A 19686-nucleotide genomic window follows, 5' to 3' on the forward strand; every position below is an offset into this window, starting at 1 on the left:
GTACTATTTAAATCATCTCTTGAGACTCTCGACAATCAATTATCTAATTTAATAATACCACAAAATAAATTAAAAATTAAATTAAAATATGGGAATTTATGGTTATGTAATGACTATAAAACCTACAATACCTATAATAGTTTCTATTCACTTTATTCATTTAAAATATGTCCATTTGTCATGAGTTTCTAAGTTGTGGATTGTATTTTATGGTTTAATTTATTTATTTGATTATATTGAGTATTGTTGTTGTTGTTGTTGTTGTTGTTGTTGTTGTTGTTGTTGTTGTTGTTGTTGTTGTGTCCAATAAAGTATATTTTAATTTGTTATATTGTTGGTTTTATGAATCGTTTGCTTTATATTTGAATTCATGTTTTCCAGTTGGTTTAATTTAAGTGACGTACATGTGACAATATTTTGATTCGTTTGTCAAGTTTTTGTCAGGTTGATGTTTTATCTTTTGGTCAACGTATTTTTTATATAACTTTAAAGGACCATGAAACGTTTGTGAATGCAGATAAGGCAAACCATCACGTGGGTAATCTAGAGAGGGAAGAAATACAAAAGGCACGAAACTGAGGTAAAATTAAAGGTAAAAAAATGTAAGGTAGAAACTGATAAGTAATGGATGATTGTTGATCTCAAAATAGAAGTCTTATAATATTTCTTTTCATTTGTTATTAAACGTATATTGTGTTGTAATTTTACTATTATATTTTCCTGATCAATCTATTTGAATTTGTATTTTTGTATTGACGAGTATAATCATCTCTAACATATATTTTTCTTTTTCATTTTATATGAACTATTCTCAAGGCATGTAATAAAAGGAACTGAAAGTGAACCTTCGGGTAAATATTAAATAGTATGATTTCTAAATTCTACTTCGTATGTTTTTACGTTTATGTGTTTTTTTGTCAAAACAGGAATAATACATAAAACTTATTCTCATAATTTCCTAAAAAAAACCTACTCTCATAAATAATGGTAAATAAATAAGTACAAATAATTGAATGAAAAATCTTTAAAATTTCACAATTTACTTTTTGAACCATCATGATAATAATTAATTATTTTAATTATGTCATTTCCTCTTCCAATTTAAGTTTTCTCCAACTCCCACCTTTTGATTGTTTTTCTATAAAATTTACTTTACTTTTTTAAGTGGTTTATGCTTTTTTAACTATTATAAGATGATCGTTGATCTCAATAGGGAGATCTTATAATATTTCTTTAAATTTGTCATTAAGCGTATATTGTTGTGTAATTTTACTATTATGCTTTTCCAATTAACCTATTTGAATTTGTATTTTTGTATTCATGGTATAATCATCTCTAACATATATTTTTCTTTTTCATTTCTTATGAACTATTATCAAGACATGTACTAAAAGAAAGCGTACTAAAAGGAAACGAAAGTGAACCTTCAAATAAATATTAAATAGTATGCTTTCTAAATTCTTTTAAGTTTATGTGTTTTTTTTTCAAAACCGGAATAGATTATTTTATAGTCTTTAATACTACTTTTATTTTTATATAGGATCGTGAACATAAGTATAACAAGAGATATCACATAATTGAAATAGTAATAAGGAACTTAAAGAATTTTATGAACATTTTGGAATTCGAATTTAGGGAATATATTTTTTTAGATTATTGAGAAATTGAAATGAAAATTTAATTCGTAATACATGGATTAGATACAGACCATGCCGTTGAATCATATCTAATATTTTTCTATCGATATAATAAATTTTTTTTAATATTTGATGCATGCACGTGGTAATAAGACTTCAAAGATATTTCTATGTGAGGGTTGATGGAGAAGTCTAGAAATAATTTGGAGATGACTATACTGAGGTATTGAGTTTACAACCTTATAAGGCGTTATTGAAGATTTTTCCATACATAATTTATTATATACGGATGGTTTCAACTTTTAATATTTAAAAAACTCACTTTATTATATTGCGGAGTAAAACACACGTATATATAATGAGTCGTCTTTGTCATTGCTCCGTTGTCAAGTTTCTCAAAATTAGTAGCTACTACATTGTCACTTGCAGGATTCAATTTATAAAAAATAAACCAAAGTTGTCAAAGAAATAAGGTATTAACTAAGTAATTTATATGTATTTCAAGACTATATATTTTTAAATGGATCAATAACTAAGTGCTCGAACAAATATTAACAATACGATAAAAATATCAAAACTAAAACAGATAAACCCGTGAATTTCACGGGTCACAAATCTAGTTATGATAGTAATAAGGCTACTCAATTTTTCTCATCCTACCCAAACAAATAAGCACGGTTTAGTTTTTAGTAATCAAGTTGTATTTGATTTTTCTCAAAAAAATGTATCAATTTGAGAAAAGTGTGTATTTATTGATTAACGAAAAATAAAGCTATTTTATGTTGCACTCCGGTGAGCTTCTAAAGATGTTTCTGGTAAAAAGGAGCGGCTAAAATGACGTTTAGTAAAATATGAAGCATGGAGTTTAATAATTTACCAACCATTAATTAAAATACCGAATTTCACCTTAATATTTAAAGCGACCCGTGCTTTTTGCACGGGTACAAAAACTAGTTAATATAATTAAATTGTAATTAATTAAATTAATATAATAAATTGAATAATTAATAATTAAATTATAATATTTCGTTTAGGTGACGGTTTTGAAGTGGAGTATTTCTGATTATTTTATTGGACTGCTTAATTGGATTTGCCGCTGAGGTAGGTTATCTACTCAATTTGAATGTGTATTGGTGTAATTTATCCTTTAAATATTAATTGGAATTGGATGTTGGTTGTTGGATGGTTAATGTTATTGTTTATCCGTTGAGATATTATTATCCGTATTGCTTATTGGTATTGTTGTTGTTTGTGTACCCGGACCAGGGGTGGCGGGTTATATTTGAAGAACCGGACTAGGGGTGGCGGTATATAAAAGGGTGTCTCGGAGTTTGTTATGGCTGTATAAACCGGACCAGGGGTGGCGGTTTATACAAAGGTGTCTCGGAGTTGCCATATTGTTGGCTTTATGAACAGGAACTGAGTAATTGATTTAATTAATTTGTCTTATCGTTGTATTATTCTTGTTGTTTAGATATTCCTACTCAACCGTTGGGTTGACCGTGTATTCGTTAAATACCTATGATGAACCAATAATTGGGGAGCAGATTGATTTCAAGTATTTAAGTTGGCTTAGAAGGGGAGCTGAAGGGCGAGAGGATATGGCATTTACTTAGCTGTCTAGATCACCTTAGAAGAACAAACAATATTTATTATTCGTATTAATTAGTTTCCGCTGCAGTTGTATTTATTAATTTAGTTATTAATTTGGATTTTGTAATAAGGCCATTTAAACATTATATTTATTTAAAGTATTGTGGTTTCGTTTACCCTTGTATTCACTACCTCAGGAAACTGAGATGGTAACACGTTCATTTATCTATGAATGCCTAGCAAAGGCTCTTAAATAAATGGGGGTGTTACATGGACCGTTTCAGTATCTCACGGTGTGAGACCGTCTTATTCTAAAATTTGTGAAAATTTAAATGATAAGCCCGAACAAGGCCTAGGACCAAAATGAGTATATATTAAACGAAAACACAAATTGTTGTATATGGCGGTCTTATATTATAAGACCATCCAATTTAAAGCCCAATCCATAATACCTTATTGTCCAAAGCTTATACTTATATTGTTGACACCAAAAAAAAAATATAACCTCCCACTTGTTTCTCACCTTCTATCTCTCTCGCACGATCTGATGACTAATCTACCTTCTGCATGTCTCATATCTTTGGTTTCTTCATTTTCATATCATTTTGCACTCTTTCTTCGATTTCTTCTCACCTAGTTATATCATTGGTACCAATTTTATTAACGGCCGGTATCGATCCCAGCGATCTCAAGGTTTTGCTAGCGTTTATTTCTCTCTTTTAACTTTTATACTTGTAACACCCCTTCTTACCGGGCAAAGGTAATGCGAGGATGCTACCGTCACGGTTTCCCGAGGCAGTAAAATCGGAATTACAATTAAGAAACATTATATATAAATGACAAGTTTAGTGAATTACTTGTGAATAAACAAATAACAAATCAATACTATATATTAAATCCAGAAACCAAGGGACTTCAATGTAATTAAAGAAAGTTCTACAAATTAATTATACTATATAGTTTTAAATCACTAGCACCATGTGATGGACCCGATTAAGGGATTTCAATGCAAATATTATATAGTTTGGGTTAAAATTAAATTATATAGAAGCTTGGTAATTTTCCTAAATATTTGTAAGAGACTAAAACATGGTCAATTTCCTTAAAATAAAATAATTAATTAAGATGGTCAATTTCCTTAAAATAAAATAATTAATTAAGATGTCAATTCCAAGGAGACTAAAAGAAAGAAGATGCTTGCTAATTTTTCTAAATATTTATAGAAGACTAGAAGATGGTCGATTTCCTTAAAATAAATAATTAATTAGTATAAACATGCACACTTATCGTATTAATTATTATCATCATAAAATTATATATTAAATTTAAAATCTATGTAATTTTATTAAACTTTATAGTTTATTAGATGTATAGAGATGTTAATTATTTAACATACAAAAATATAATATAAGTAGGTTATAAATAATTCAAGTTCGATTCCATAATATATAATATTGCATAATTCTTTCGATTTGATTTAATACATATATGTAATCAATACTATATATTAATTCCAGAAACCAAGGGACTTCAATGTAATTAAAGAAATTTATACAAACTAAATATACTATATAGTTTTAAATCGATAGCACCGTGTGATGGACCTGATAAAGGGATCTCAATGTAAATATTATATAGTTTTGGTTAAAAGTATAATATAAACATGCCTTGATGAAGAATATTTATGGAAACTGCATTAAATTAAAGTAATTAAATTTAGAAAATACAATAATATAGTAATTTTCCTTAAAATTAACATGCCCTACTTATGGAATTAATTAGTATCATCATAGAATTATAAATTAAGTTAAATGTAGTAAAAGTAATAGTAGCAGCAACGAGATTAATAAAATTAACGGTATTAATGTGGAAGTAGTGAAAGTTATAATAATGACAGTGGGAGTAGTGAATGTAACAACGAATGTAGTGAAAATAACATTGGTAACAATGAGAAAAAGTATGAACAATTAAATAACCAATCGACTCAAGGAAATATTTTTATTTATTTAAATACAGGCTGGATAAAATTAACGAGAATAATGAATTTAACAAAAAAAAAGAGTAATTAGTAAAAGAAACAATAGTAACCACGGGAGTAGTGAACGCAATGATATTAACAAAAAATGTCGTGACAGAAATAATATTAATAACGGGATAGTGAACGTGTCTCATAATTTGAAAATAAATTTTACATTTCATTATAATTGTAAGATATGTCATAGAAAAAAATATATTACTAATAGTAAACGTGTGAGTTAGACAACTCCAACATAGTTTATTTCATTGAAAATAAAATTTAAGGGTAAATAAAGGTAGCCCGGGCGAAGCAAATATTATATAATTTGGGTCAAAATTATATAATTTAAGGGTAAAATCTCTCTAGAATCTACCGTTAAACATAGCATCGTGTGATGGACCCGATTAAGGGATCTCAATGCAAATATTATATAATTTGGGTCAAAATTAAATTATATAGAAGCTTGATAATTTTCCTAAACATGGTCAATTTCCTTAAACTAAAATAATTAATTAAGGTGGTCAATTTCCTTAAAATAAAATAATTACTTAAGATGGTCAATTTCAAGGAGAGAAAGAAAGAAAATGCCTGGTAATTTTCCTAAATATTTATAGACGACTAGAAGATGGTCAATTTCCTTAAAATAAAGTAATTAATTAGTATAAACATGCACACTTATGGTATTAATTATTATCATCATAAAATTATATATTAAATTTAAAATATATGCAATTTTATTAAACTTTATAGTTTATTAGATGTATAGAAATGTTAATTATTTAACATACAAAAATATAATAAGTAGGTTATAAACAATTCAAGTTAGATTCCATAATATATAATATTGCACAATTCTTTCGATTTGATTTAATGCATATATTTAATATATTTATATAAATATATAATCCTCTTAAAATTGCATGCATAAGTAGTAAAAGTAATTTCGTCAGTGAAGAAAAGAATTGTAGTAACATTGGATATAGTTATATGATAGTAATCACTCATTTGAATAGTAAAAGTAACAATACTATCAACGTGATTAGTGAGAGTGGTAGAAACAACGGAAGTAGTGAAATAATCAATATTAATGCGGCAATAGTGAAAGTAACAATAATTACGGCGGGAGTAGTGAAATTATCAATATTAATGCGACAGTAGTGACAGTAACAATAATTATGGCGGGAGTAGTGAAAGTAAAAATAATGAATACGGCAAGTGGTGAAATGTTATTACTATTGTGTCATTAATAAGAGTAAAATATTAATAGCGGGAGTAGTGAATGTGTCTCAAAATTTATTTCATCGTAATTTTAGGATATGTTATAAAAAATATATTAATGATAAATTTATGAGTTATGCAACTTTAAGTAATTTTATTTAATGAAAAAAAAATAATGGTAAGTAGATGTAGCCCGGGCGAAGCCGGGCACCAATACTAGTGTAAACTATGTCATATACAACTCGACTACTATGTATGTCATCCAACTATGCAACTCGACTCCCTGTCCAAAGCGCGGCCCGAAACCCCAACCATGTCAACAAGCAAAACCTGTACTCAAACTAGTCCCCATATGTTTGGAAATATCATATGGATCAACACATGTCACCCCGGAAATAGGTGACAATTACACACAACCCAAAACACGTCAGTTTCGATAATAAAGACATAAGACACTAGACAATATGTAAATATGCAACATGCCAATTATAGAATACTTATTGTTGTTATGGTATGATAATTATAGCATACTTAATGGAAATATCTTTGGTGTCGCACTATAATGCTTACTGACGTTATCATTGTTATGGTATGATAATTATAGCATACGTATTGTTGGATTTGAAGCATTTGATTTAAATTGATTGGATATGCAAATTAGGGTTATCAAATTATGGGATTTTGATTCAATTCAAATTATTTATTATTCAAATTACGGAATTTTGATTCAAATTACGAGGTTTTGATGCAAATTACGTGATTTTGATTCAATTCAAATTGATTGGATATCGACATACCGTATATTTCTTTGAAATCATGTGTTTATATTCATTGTCTATTTTTAGTGCTCAAATCCTTAAATTGAGTGCGCCACATTAACATCTATTTGTTTTTCATGCTCGTATCATCCCATGTCATATTTTTAGTTGCAGACTTTGACAAATTTCCTCCCTTTTTGAAGCCATTTTATTTTGTCCTTGAGCTTCTGACATTAGTATTACGAGCATGAAAATTTGTACTCCGTATTGCTTTCGTATAGTTCTATGGGTTTGGAAAATGAGTGGTTTATGTGCGTACTTTTGAACCAATGCTGCAGGTTGGTTACTTTGATCATTTGATGCATAAGTGATTAAATCAGTATGGTTGTCATGACACTTGTAGTAGGACTCATGACTTTGTTTTGATGCCCCGTCTCATAGAAGACACTTGCTCTTTTGTTTCTCTTTGGATGCAGAAATCGGAAGAGTTTTAAGTGTATGCAACCCGTAATGCACTAAATGAAATATTGCATGCCTTATCTTTCTTAGCTGTTGATTGGTTCACAGCCTTCATAGGTATTTTTCAATACTCAGTATATGACCCTATGCATTTTTCTTTATTATCGCTTTGTCTTGATAATGAGCCTTGAGACAACAATTCAAAGTCTGATCTATACCATCTTCTGCTAAGTTTCATTCTAATCTTGTGAACAGAGTAAGTTATTGTGAAGCGATTCTGAAAGAGCTTATAACTAAATGAGATTTGAGAAACAATCAAACTTGAATGTGAATCTACCCACATCAATGTCAAATTATTTTGGATATTTGGATAGCTATCGAAATATAATTTTCTTTCAAACTATATGGTTCTCTATCAATGATATGATAAAGATCATATTTCTGCAAAGGAATTATAATTTAGTTCGTGCAGCAAACTATATGGTTCTCTATCAATGATATCATTCTGATCATGTAGTAGCCATCTGATTTTGATACGCAGTACAATATGGTTGTTCAATGATATGGTAAAGAACATTTTTCTCTCAACTGCGACCATGCCTCATACTTTGCTGCAATTATTTACTTAGTACAGGTAATGATCACTTCTCATTCCTATAAGATAGCAATTACATGGTCTTTGTAACATTTAGTATGATCTTATATATTAATAGTTTGTATACTCTTGTTTTTGGAGCTATTTACACCTTCATCTGATGTATACTAGATATGTAAATAATAAGTTTATCAATCAGTACAAGCAAGGCTACTATTGAGGCTGGTTATTTTACCAAGGAAATGTAGTTTGCTGACCGACTCTATACTTTACAGTTGACGACTTGAATTTGTGTTGTGATTCCTTGCTTCACATTTGGCATCGAATATTTACCTTTCTATTGTATCTACTAATAGCCACTAAGATTGTTTGTGAACTTCGTTATAACCTCACCGCTGACTAGTGCTCTCTTGGAGTAATTCTCTTAGTACCTTAAAAATAGAGTACGTACTACGTATTTACCTACTGTCAACCCATTTTAAAATCACCTTTATAGGTTGAATTTCAGTTTGCAACAGGTATCAATTTTTTGTTTGTGAAACTTCATTCTACATTAATTTAGTTTTTACTGGTCTTCTTCCCTACGTGCAGGAGTGAGCCCAGATGAATTCGAGTTTGGGTACAGATTAGATGGCTTCGGCGCCCTGATGAATTCGAGTTTGGGTACAAATTAGATGACTTGACTAGATTTACTGCTTTTATAATACGGGATTAGTTTATATGAAATCCGAATATAACTTTGGTTTTTGGAGTTGATGGATGATGTAATTTGATAAATGTAATGTAATTTTTCATTAAAATAATGCAGGTCGTTACTTTTTTCAATTGTAATTTTTTTTTTAAATAAAACATAAGAGACCGGTTTTGACCAATAACTGGTCTCTATCAAAGAAACCGGTTTTTGGTGACATGCGGTTTCTTTGATATTACCAAAGAAACCGGTTTAAAAACTGGTCTCTTAGGCTAACACACCTATGAGCTAGAGACCGGTTATAAACCGGTTTCTTAAGGCTTTTTTAACCGGTTTCCTAAGCCTTTTATGTAGTAGTGATATGATATGTTTATAAAGGATTTCACCCACCACTTAGTAACAAGGCCTTGTGCTTTTGGGCTTAAGTGAGGAAAAATAATGGGCCCAAAGGTACACATCTCATCTTATTGAGGTTGTGTTACGACGGTGTCGGGTCGGGTTGTTATAGTGAGGGTTTTAGAGAGAATGGGAGAAGATTTGGAGAGATACGAAGAAAGGATATAATGATTTAGGATAAGATCTCGAAATAAGCTTTATCGGGTACTGTTCAGCTGCACTTATTCCAGTACTCATCGTACTCGGCCAAGTGCAACGTACTCGGGCCACTGAACGCTCTACTCGGTCTACTGCAGGTTCACTAGGTTTAATCTAGGTCTTACTTGGTCTAGTGTACAACTATACTTTACTCCCGAGTAATCTCTCATCAAGTCTGATGGTCCTCTCATGCATCTCGAGGTTCTTGTACGAATCCCACAATATCCGGGTATTACAATATATACATGTGGTTAGGTTTTAAACTTTTGTTATTCCCTCGTAATTATTTGTATTTTCTGTTGTACTCCTACGTATTTTTTCCGGGGTTAATTTAGGAGCTGTTTTAATTTTAGGTTTGTTCAAATTTTGGGGTTTCTCTCAATTTGAGTTATAATATAGAGTATAGTTTATTTTATAGTTTTGTTTTTGTTCTTCTTGATCTCATATATGTAGCTTGATCAAATTTTTGTCGATTCATGTTTTTTTATGTGAAAACCGACTCTTTAAAGTCTTGTATAAATACTTTTAAGCTTTGAAATTGATTCATAGTTTGATGCATTAGGTTTAAGTACGGGAGTTCTATTGTATGAGTTAGTGATTTTCTTTGAACTTACAGTTTTAAGTTAAGAACCTCAAGTTTTAAGTTCAAGATTTTGGATTATTGTTCCCTATGCTTTATGCCTTCATCGATGAGATTATAAGAAAGAAGATAATTGGAACTAATGCGTATACGTGTCAAACATATGAAAAGCTAATTAGCTTAAATGGAAGAGTAAGTGCAGCGATGCATATGGTGTTGGTTCGAGTCCCACATTGGCTGTGGAAATACTAATGTATTGAACTTTAGAACCAGTATGGCTCAACATTGCAAAATGCTTGAGCCGGCTTGACAATGGCGATGATCCAAATATCTAATCTTTATCAACGTTACGTACAATCTATGAAAAAAAACCGTGTTGTTGGTTAGAACTTGATTTCACAATGGAAAATTAGATGTTTTAGTTTTACCTCATAATTTTGTTCACGCAATTCAAATTTCATTTTCAAACTCAAAGTTTTTTTATATATATAACTCAATATTTTATCTTTAAAACTCTATGTCTCTTGGAAAAAAATATTGGGTTTGAACTTGAATATTTTTAACAATGAATTAAAAACCTTGCAATTTAAGTTAACGTCTAAAATTTTTAAATACAAGTTAAAGATCTAATATTTTTATTTTAACTTCTTAAATTGTCATTCTAGTTGAACATTGGAAAAATGGATGATACCGAGCCTGACATTGAAAAGTTTTAACTATAAATAAAAATCTCACAATTTAAGTAAAAGACTAAGGCCCTGTTCTTTTCGACTGAAATTGTCTGAACTGAATTGAACTTAATAGAGCTGAACTGAACTTAATAGAGCTGAACCGAACTGAGCTGAACTGAAATAATAATAATAATAATAAAAGGATTATAATAATAATAACAATAATACCAATAATAATAATAATAAATATTATAATAAGAGTTTTTGTCAAACACAACCTTTTAAAAAAATTATTTTCGAAACACCACCTTTAAAAAAAAGTTTGTAAAACACAACCTTTAATAAATTTTTTGTTGTCAAACACGACTTTTGGGCCGAAAGACTTAACATTTTGCAATGGGGTAACTTTCAATCGATGTTTGAGATAGTAAACGATGTCGGTTTGAGGTGTTCTTGGACTCGTTAGAAAGGTGAAAATACAAGCTTTCCAGGAGTTATCAATACGATGGTTAAAGGTGGCCTTATGTGGGATCTATTGATGTGTAAAGTAAGTTATAATAATAATAATAATAATAATAATAATAATAATAATAATAATAATAATAATAATAATAATAATAATAATAATAATAATAATAATAATAATAATAATAATAATAATAATAATAACAATAATAATAATAGTAATAATAATAATTTAATAAGATATATAAAAAATAAAATAGTAATATAATAATAATAATAATAATAACAATAATAATAACAATAATAATAATAATAATAATAATAATAATAATAATAATAATAATAATAATAATAATAATAATAATAATAATAATAATAATAATAATAATAATAATAATAATAATAATAATAATAATAATAATAATAATAATAATAATAATAATAATAATAATAATAATAATAATAATAATAATAATAATAATAATAATAATAATAATAATAATAATAATAATAATAATAATAATAATAATAATAATAATAATAATAATAATAATAATAATAATAATAATAATAATAATAATAATAATAATAATAATAATAATAATAATAATAATAATAATAATAATAATAATAATAATAATAATAATAATAATAATAATAATAATAATAATAATAATAATAATAATAGAGAGAGAGAGAGAGAGAGGAGGGAGAGGCGATTCCTGGCGATCAAACGATTCCTAGCTGTTGTTGCCGCCGACATCCAATATCACCCTAATCTTCACCACCGTGACTGCTGCCTCACACCGGCCTTTCTGGACGTCGGCCTTGGGGTCATCGGCGGGTGCTGTTTAGGGTTTGTGGGTGTTTCGTGTCAGGGAGTTTGGGATTAGGGCATCGCGTTTTTGTTTCCTGCCGTTATAGGCTGCCAACCACCACACCAAGCCGACCTTTAGACCTCACGTCGCCGGTTAGGGTGGTGATTGTTGGTCGTTCATACGGCTGCCGTCGTTGCCAGGGATATCGTGAGGGAGGGTTTGTCATTATCGGGGGTTTCTGTCGTTTTTTGCGCCGGTTATTCCCTCTGCCACCACCATTGGGCCACCAGACCTCACGTCGCCGGTCTAAGGTGGTGGTTTGACGGCTCTGCCCTACGATCCTTTGCCGGTAATTGCCTGCCTTTTCTTTTTTTTCGGTTAGGGTTTTCTTTTCTTCTTCCCGTGTTGCTGGAATCTATTGCTCTCTGTTCTCCGGTGTCCGACCACCTCTGCCACCTATGCCGCTACTGTTGGGTTGGTTGTGTGGGTGTTACAGGTAGCGGGTGCTGTGGGGTTTGGGTTCATTTGCCGCCTGCCTTTGTGGTTGTGTTGGTGTTCTCGGTTGGTTATTGATCATCACCGGAGTGGGTGATGCGTTGGTGGTCAGCTGGGCTGCCCTTTTGGATGCTGGTAGCGGGTTCACTTTGAGCTCTTTGCTGCTTGTGCGTGAGCCTGTTTAGTGGTTTCCGTTCGGGTGGTGGTTGTTGGTGGCTCTATAGTTTTCTCTACAGGTTGGCGGTGTGTTCCTTCATGCCTGAACTTGTACGGTTTCATTTTCCTTTTTCGAGTCTTCATGCGTGTCCGGATGGGTTTGGTAAAGGCCTTACTAAGGCTGCATGGCAGAAACATTTTCAGGTTCGGCATTGTCATGATGGTGCTTTAGAGCTTACGCGTCAAACTCTTGTTGATAGTCTGACTGTTTTCTCTAATGCCGAGAGTACTTTGAAACGGATGGGGCTTTGGTTGTGTGGGGTATGCTTTAAAACCCGTACCACTCGCGCTAGATGTCGGCATAGTCGGGGTGATATTGTGATGCCTCCGGAGTGTGTTGATGGCCTCTACAGCTTTCATATTTATGGTATTCCAAGACCTTTGGCTCCTTCTATTTCGGTTTCTTCTGATGATAGTGTTGGGCTTGTTTAGTGGTCTATATCTTCGCTTGATCATTTATTGTCTTAGGGCCTTCGCACCGTGAAATCTATTCCTCCTAAGTGTCGTCTTGGGTTTGCTCGAGCTTTGAAATAAGGAGCCCTGGATGATCTGGCTGGTTCCCCTAGTGATCTCTCCCGCTGGATTCGTTTTCTTGTTTTACCACTTTATCTGCTTAAGACTTTTGCTCCTCGGAGTAATCTTGAGTGTAGGACTGTTATTCGGCGCCAGCGTCAGGAGGAGAGTATTTCCAGGGCTATCCTTGCTTGGGGGGTACCTGGGGGCGGGGGGGGGTTGCGGGAGTGTTTGGATGAGGGTCCTTCTTTATTCAATGTAGAGGAGGATTTGGATTTGAGTGAGCTTAACCTCCGTCAGTGTCGGTGGAAGATTTGTGATGGTCACTATACTGCTTCTGTTCGGGTGCTTTCTTCCTCTGGGGTCTCCCCCTACTCCGATGCCACTCTTGTGGCCTTGCGTGAGAAGCATCCTGTCGCCCGCCTCCTACATTGCCTCCTTTATCTGGGGATCATCATCCTCTGGTTGCCTCTTCGACAATGGTTTTGGATATGATTCGGAGCTTCCCACGCGGTACTTCTTGTGGGAGGGATGGGTTTCGCGCCCAGCACCTGATGGACTGTTTGAGTGGCGCAGTTGTGGCTATCTCTGATGATTTGATCACTTCTATTACTAGGGTGGTTAATCTTTTTCTTGAGGGCCGGTGTCCTCTTGCTCTGGGTGAGTACATTGCTAGCGCCCCTCTCACGCTACTTGTTAAACCAGGTGGTGGTGTTTCTCCTTTTGCTGTTGGCACTGTTTGGAGACGGCTTGTCTCTAAGGTTGGTGCTTTTCTGGTTGGTCCTTCTTTGTCTTCTTACTTTGCCGGTCTTCAGTTTGGGGTGGGTGTGTCCGGCGGAGGAGAGGCTATCTTGCATGCCTTGAATCGACTCATTGAGGCTCGGGGTGCTGAGGCGGGACTTTCTATGTTGCTGGTTGATTTCCAGAAGGCTTTCAACCTTGTTGATCGTGCGACCATGCTTCAGGAAGTCCGCCGTCGTTGCCCGGTTCTTTCCCGTTGGGTGGAGTTTTGTTATTCTAGCCTTGCCCGTCTTTTTTATGGGGAGCATTGCTTGTGGCCTTGTCAGGGTGTCCAGCAGGGTGATCCTTTGGGCCCTTTGCTTTTCGCTTTGGTTTTGCATCCCTTAGTGTGCAAAATCCGGGACACTTTTGACCTCACTATGCAGGCGTGATACTTGGATGATGGCACCATCGTGGGGGATACATTGAAGGTGGGGAAGGTTTTAGATTTGATTATGGCGGATGTCCCTCGTTTTGGACTGCATCTTAATATCTCCAAGGCGGAGGTCTTTTGGCCTGTAGAGGATCCTCAGAGTCGGCTTCCTGGGGTTTTCCCCCCTTCTATTGCTCGGCCCTTGCGTGGTGTTACAGTTTTGGAGGAACCTGTCAGTACTTGTCCTAGTTTTGGCAGTGAGATTGTGGCGAAGAGAGTGACTAAGACCATTGAGCTAATGGACTTGGTTGCGAGGATTGAGGACCCGCAATGTGAGTTGCTTCTACTTCGAGCTTGTACTCGTATTTCTAAGCTCTATTTCTCTCTTCGTACTTGCTCCCTCAGTGTTTTTGGGTCGGTCCATCTTCCTTTCGATGCTGCTCTTCGTTCCAGCTTGGAACGTATTGTCACCGCGTCTGGCCCGGGTTTTGGGGATTGGCGGTGGCGCCTTGATACATTCCCTTTTCATCTTGGTGGTCTTGGTATCTATGCGGAAGGAGATGTTTTACACTATGCTTTTATTGCGTCCCGTTTGCAGTCTGCTGATTTGCAGGCTAAGCTACTCTGACCTTCTGGTATTGTAGCTACTGGCCCTGCTTTTGACGATGTCGCACAGGTGTTTACTGTGACTACAGGTTCTGCTATCTTAGGTAACCCTAGTGAAATTGCTGCCCCCAAACTTATGAAGAAATTGGCAGACATATATTTCGCGACGGTTGTTGCTGCTTCAGAGTCTGTTTTCTCTTTGACACCTCGCCAGCTTGCTTTGTGGAAGTCTCAGCAGGGTTCCCACTCCTCTGATTGGTTGCGAGCGGTTCCTATCTCGGAGTTGGGTCAGACTATAAACGGGAGGACTTAACGTAGTGTGCTTGGGTATCGTCTGGGTGTTCCGTTATTCACGTTATCTAGGCCCTGTCCTGCTTGCTCTCGGGTTTTTGCTGATGATGTTTTCGGGGACCACGCTGTTTCTTGTATTGGTACTGTGGCCGTTAAACATCGGCAAAACCTCGTCCGTGACACTCTATTCGACATCTGCTATAGATCTGGTATTTCTGCGGGAAAGGAGGTTGATATCGGTTTGGTTGACGGGCATGGTGACTCTCTTCGTCCTGCGGATTTGTTGCTTTATTCTTGGGACAGAGGGCGTGATGTGTGCATTGACTTGACAGGATCTTCTCCTTTAACTCAGACTGGGATGATGGATTTTGTGCCCGGCCGGGTTGTCGTTGATGCTGCTCAGCGTAAGTGTGCTAAGTACGGGGATTTGTGCGTAGCAGCTGGGTATGGTTTCCTTCCCTTCTCTTTCTCTTCACTTGGGGAGCTGGGTTCGGATGTTGTTGCCTTGCTCAAGCGGATCCAGAAATTCTCGGTATCTCACGATGTGAGGGCTCGGGTGGCCGCTTACATTTTTACTAGACTTAGCTTTGCTGTTGCTAAGGGTGTGGGAGCCCAGATTGTTTCTCGGCTCCCCACCAATTTCATGTAAACTTTTATTTTTCTTTTGATGAAAGTTGCGCGCATCCTTTTTTTTTTTTAAATAATAATAATAATAATAATAATAATAATAATAATAATAATAATAATAATAATAATAATAATAATAATAATAATAATAATAATAATAATAAAACATCAGGGAAAGGTATGATCTTTTTTTTGTTAAACATTCCCCTGATGAAGTGGTTATAGATGAGCAAGATATTGCTGATGAGGTTGATTATTGGAATACTACTTTGGTCGGAACGGTTATTGGGCGTAAAACCTTCATTGTTGAACCGAATACTTTGGTTGTTAAGCATTGGAATCATATTATCACACCTGAAATTCTGTATTTTTCTCGTGGTTGGTACTATTTTCGATTTCTGTCAAAAGAGGACATGATTAGTGTTCAGTCCGAATCATGGAATCTTAGCGGTTTCCCTCTCATCTTCAAAACTTGGTCTCCTACTGTTGCTTCTGAACTGGATGTCGTGACTATTGTCCCTGTGTGGGTCTTGTTTCCAAACCTTGATCCGTGTTTTTGGTCACAGACTGCGCTTAGTAAGGTTGCGAGTTTTGTAGGGAATCCTATTTGTGCTGATGAGACTACCACCAATAAAAGTAAACTTGCTTTTGCTCGCATTCTTGTGGAAGTGGATATTTCCAAGGAACTCCCAAAGGCTATGGCCTTCAAACACCATACCGTGGAAAAATGATTCAGAAGATTACTTATGAGTGGGTTCCTTATTTTTGTCAAACTTGTAAAAAAATCAGTCATACTAAGGATAAGTGTAACAGGAATGTACCAAAGAAGGTTTTTCAGCCAGTTTAGAAGGAAGCCACAGTGATACCTACTGTGCAACAAACTCAAAACTCACTGAATACAGATGGCTGTACTTCAGTTATCTATAAGTCTCGGCAATTACCTGTACACACTGGTGATCCTGTCATTACTTCTCTTGAAATCAGTACTCTGTGCTGGACTCAAAAGAAGGGTATGTCATGGTTCACTTGGCTGTTGATCAAAGGGTTATACATGTGGAGATTGAACCAGGGAGGTCCCCCCCTCACTCTCCCCGATGATCATTTCCTCCTGGAATGTGAGGGGGATGAACGATCCCCTAAAAAAACAGGAGGTTTTAGACTTCCTGGTTAGAAACAAAGTGGATTGTGGTGCCATTTTAGAAACTCATATTAAGGCAAGGGTTTTTGATATTATTGGTAAGAAGAAATTTAAACAAATTTCTATTGTTACTAACAATGCTTTTCATGCTGGTGGGAGGATATGGCTTGTGTGGAATCCCTCCTTTGTAAAGGTAGAGATTCCGGAGATGGGTTCTCAATATATACATTGTATTATTACTCATATTTTAACTCAAAAGAGTTTTTTGGTTGGACCTTTATATATGCTTTCAAGAGGGCTGTAAATAGATTGGCTTTGTGGGGTCGTCTTATTTACTTCTCCTTGGGGCATCAAATCCCTTGGTTTTGCTTGGAGGACTTTAACATTTCTTTAACTTCTGATGAAAGGGTAGGGTGCATTACTCATGCTAGGGAAATGCTGGAATTTAGAAACTGTCTCCTTGCTTGTGGCTTGGTGGATCACTCTTACACTGGGGGTGTCTTCACATGGCATAATAAGCAAGCTGCCTCTCCTAGGTGGGCTAAGTTGGACAGAGCCTTGGTCAACCATGCCTGGTTCAGCTACTTAGCTTCATCTACTGTTGCCTTTCTCCCTACGGGAGTTTCTGATCACTCTCCTATTTTGATGAATGTGGACTATTCAGCCAGAACTCACAACAAATCTTTCCGCTACTTAAACTGTTGGGCCCTTTCCCCTGGGTTTTTGGACAGTCTTTCTAGTGGTTGGACTGCTTCTACTTGTGGAAGCTCCATATTTTCTCTTTTCTAAACTAAGGTGTCTTAAATGGGATCTTAAGAAACTTCACAGAACTGAATTTTCTGGTCCTGAGAAGCGTGTGGAGGCTGCCAAATCTCGGTTGGCTGAATGTCAACTGGAGCTCCAAGCTTCTCCTCTTAACACTCTTCTGATGGCTAAAGAAAAGGATTATTTGCAGCATTATAACACGCTTAAATTGGCTGAAATGAGAGTTCTTGCTCAACGGGCCAAGGTGCAGCATTTAAAACTTAGTGATATGAATACTAAGTATTTTTATGCTCATATTACAGCAAGAAAAAGGAGAAATACTATAGGCACTATTGAGGATGATGAAGGTAATATCTTTCATGGCCAGCAGCAGATTGCTAAGGCTTTTCTGGGATACTATCAACAACTCTTAGGGGCCTCTGAACCTGTTTGTCCTCTCCCTGTCAGCTTATTTCAGTCCAACACACTCTCTCATGTCTCGCACCTAGAGACTAGGATTACTCCTCAGGAAATTGAATGTGCTCTTTTTGCTATTGATAAGAACAAGAGTCCTGGAGTAGCGGCTACACTTCTGGCTTCTTTAAAGATACTTGGGGGATAACTGGCCCTGCATTTAGAGAAGCTGTCTGGGAATTTTTTAGGAAGGGGCATATGCCTTGTGCTGCCAATTCAACTGTTATTGCTTTGATTCCTAAAGGCGACTCTCCTAAGTCTGTTCCTGGATTTCGTCCCATCTCGTGTTGTACAGGTTTCTATAAAACTGCCAGCAAGATTCTCGCTAATAGGATGAAAACTGTGCTCGGGGATATTGTGGGCTTGGAGCAAGCAACTTTTATAGAGGGGAGAGATCTCTTCGACAATTCCATGTTGGATCATGAAATGGCTACTAAATAAAATCGAAGTTTGGTTACTCCAAGGTGTATTTTGAAAATTAATATCCGGAAGGCTTTTGACTCAGTTAATTGGTCCTTCCTTGCTGATTGTCTTAAGCTGTTTGGTTTTCCGCCTTTATTTTCCAAATGGGTTTTGGCTTGCGTCACTTCTTCCCACTTCACTATTAGTGTCAATGGCTCAAATGAGGGTTTTTTCCTATGTAAGAGGGGGTTAAGACAGAGGGACCCTCTTTCCCCTTATCTTTTCACTCTGTGTATGGAAGTCTTGTCACGTCTACTGAGAAAACTTCCTACTATTTCTAGATTCTCTTATCATCCGAAATGTGTCAGATTAAATTTCACACACCTTATTTTCGCTGATGATTTATTGGTTTTCACTAGAGGAGATCTCCCCTCTATCCAGGCTGTTGATATGTGTTTATCTCAAGTTGCCGCTTTCTCTGGTCTCAAAGCTAATCCAATGAAGTCTAGCCTCTACTTTGGAGGGGTTTCTTCACAGCTCAAATCGCTTATCCTACGTTCTACTGGCTATGTTGAAGGTAATTTCCCTGTCAAATACTTGGGCATTCCTTTGTTCTCTTCTTGACTTTCACAACAAATGTTTCTCCCCTTGCTGGATAAGATCCGTGACAAGATTTCTTACTGGGCTAACACTCTATTAAGTTATTCTGGTAAGATACAGCTCATTAATTCTGTTATTTTCGGGCTTCAAAATTTTTAGGGTTCTAGTTTAATCCTCCCTAAGGGTATTGGAAGAGTATTAATAAGATGTATAAAGACTTTTTATGGGGTATTAAAGCAGGGGCTAGGAGAATGACATTTAAAAGTTGGGGGAGTTTTTGTCTACCTCGAAAAGAAGGTGGTGTAGACATAAAGGAGATTTTGAGCTGGAA

General features: G+C 35.0%; 1 long non-coding RNA gene across 1 annotated transcript; it reads left to right on the top strand.

The window, feature by feature from the left end:
• Positions 1-7683: 7683 nt before the first annotated feature.
• On the top strand, positions 7684-9108 carry LOC141598436 (uncharacterized). Its single transcript, XR_012523540.1, has 2 exons — positions 7684-8316; positions 8869-9108. It is a non-coding gene; the product is annotated as an uncharacterized LOC141598436 (long non-coding RNA).
• The last annotated feature ends 10578 nt before the right edge of the window (positions 9109-19686 follow it).

This window comes from Silene latifolia, chromosome 1, assembly GCF_048544455.1.
Source record: "Silene latifolia isolate original U9 population chromosome 1, ASM4854445v1, whole genome shotgun sequence".
Taxonomy (NCBI): Eukaryota; Viridiplantae; Streptophyta; class Magnoliopsida; order Caryophyllales; family Caryophyllaceae; genus Silene; species Silene latifolia.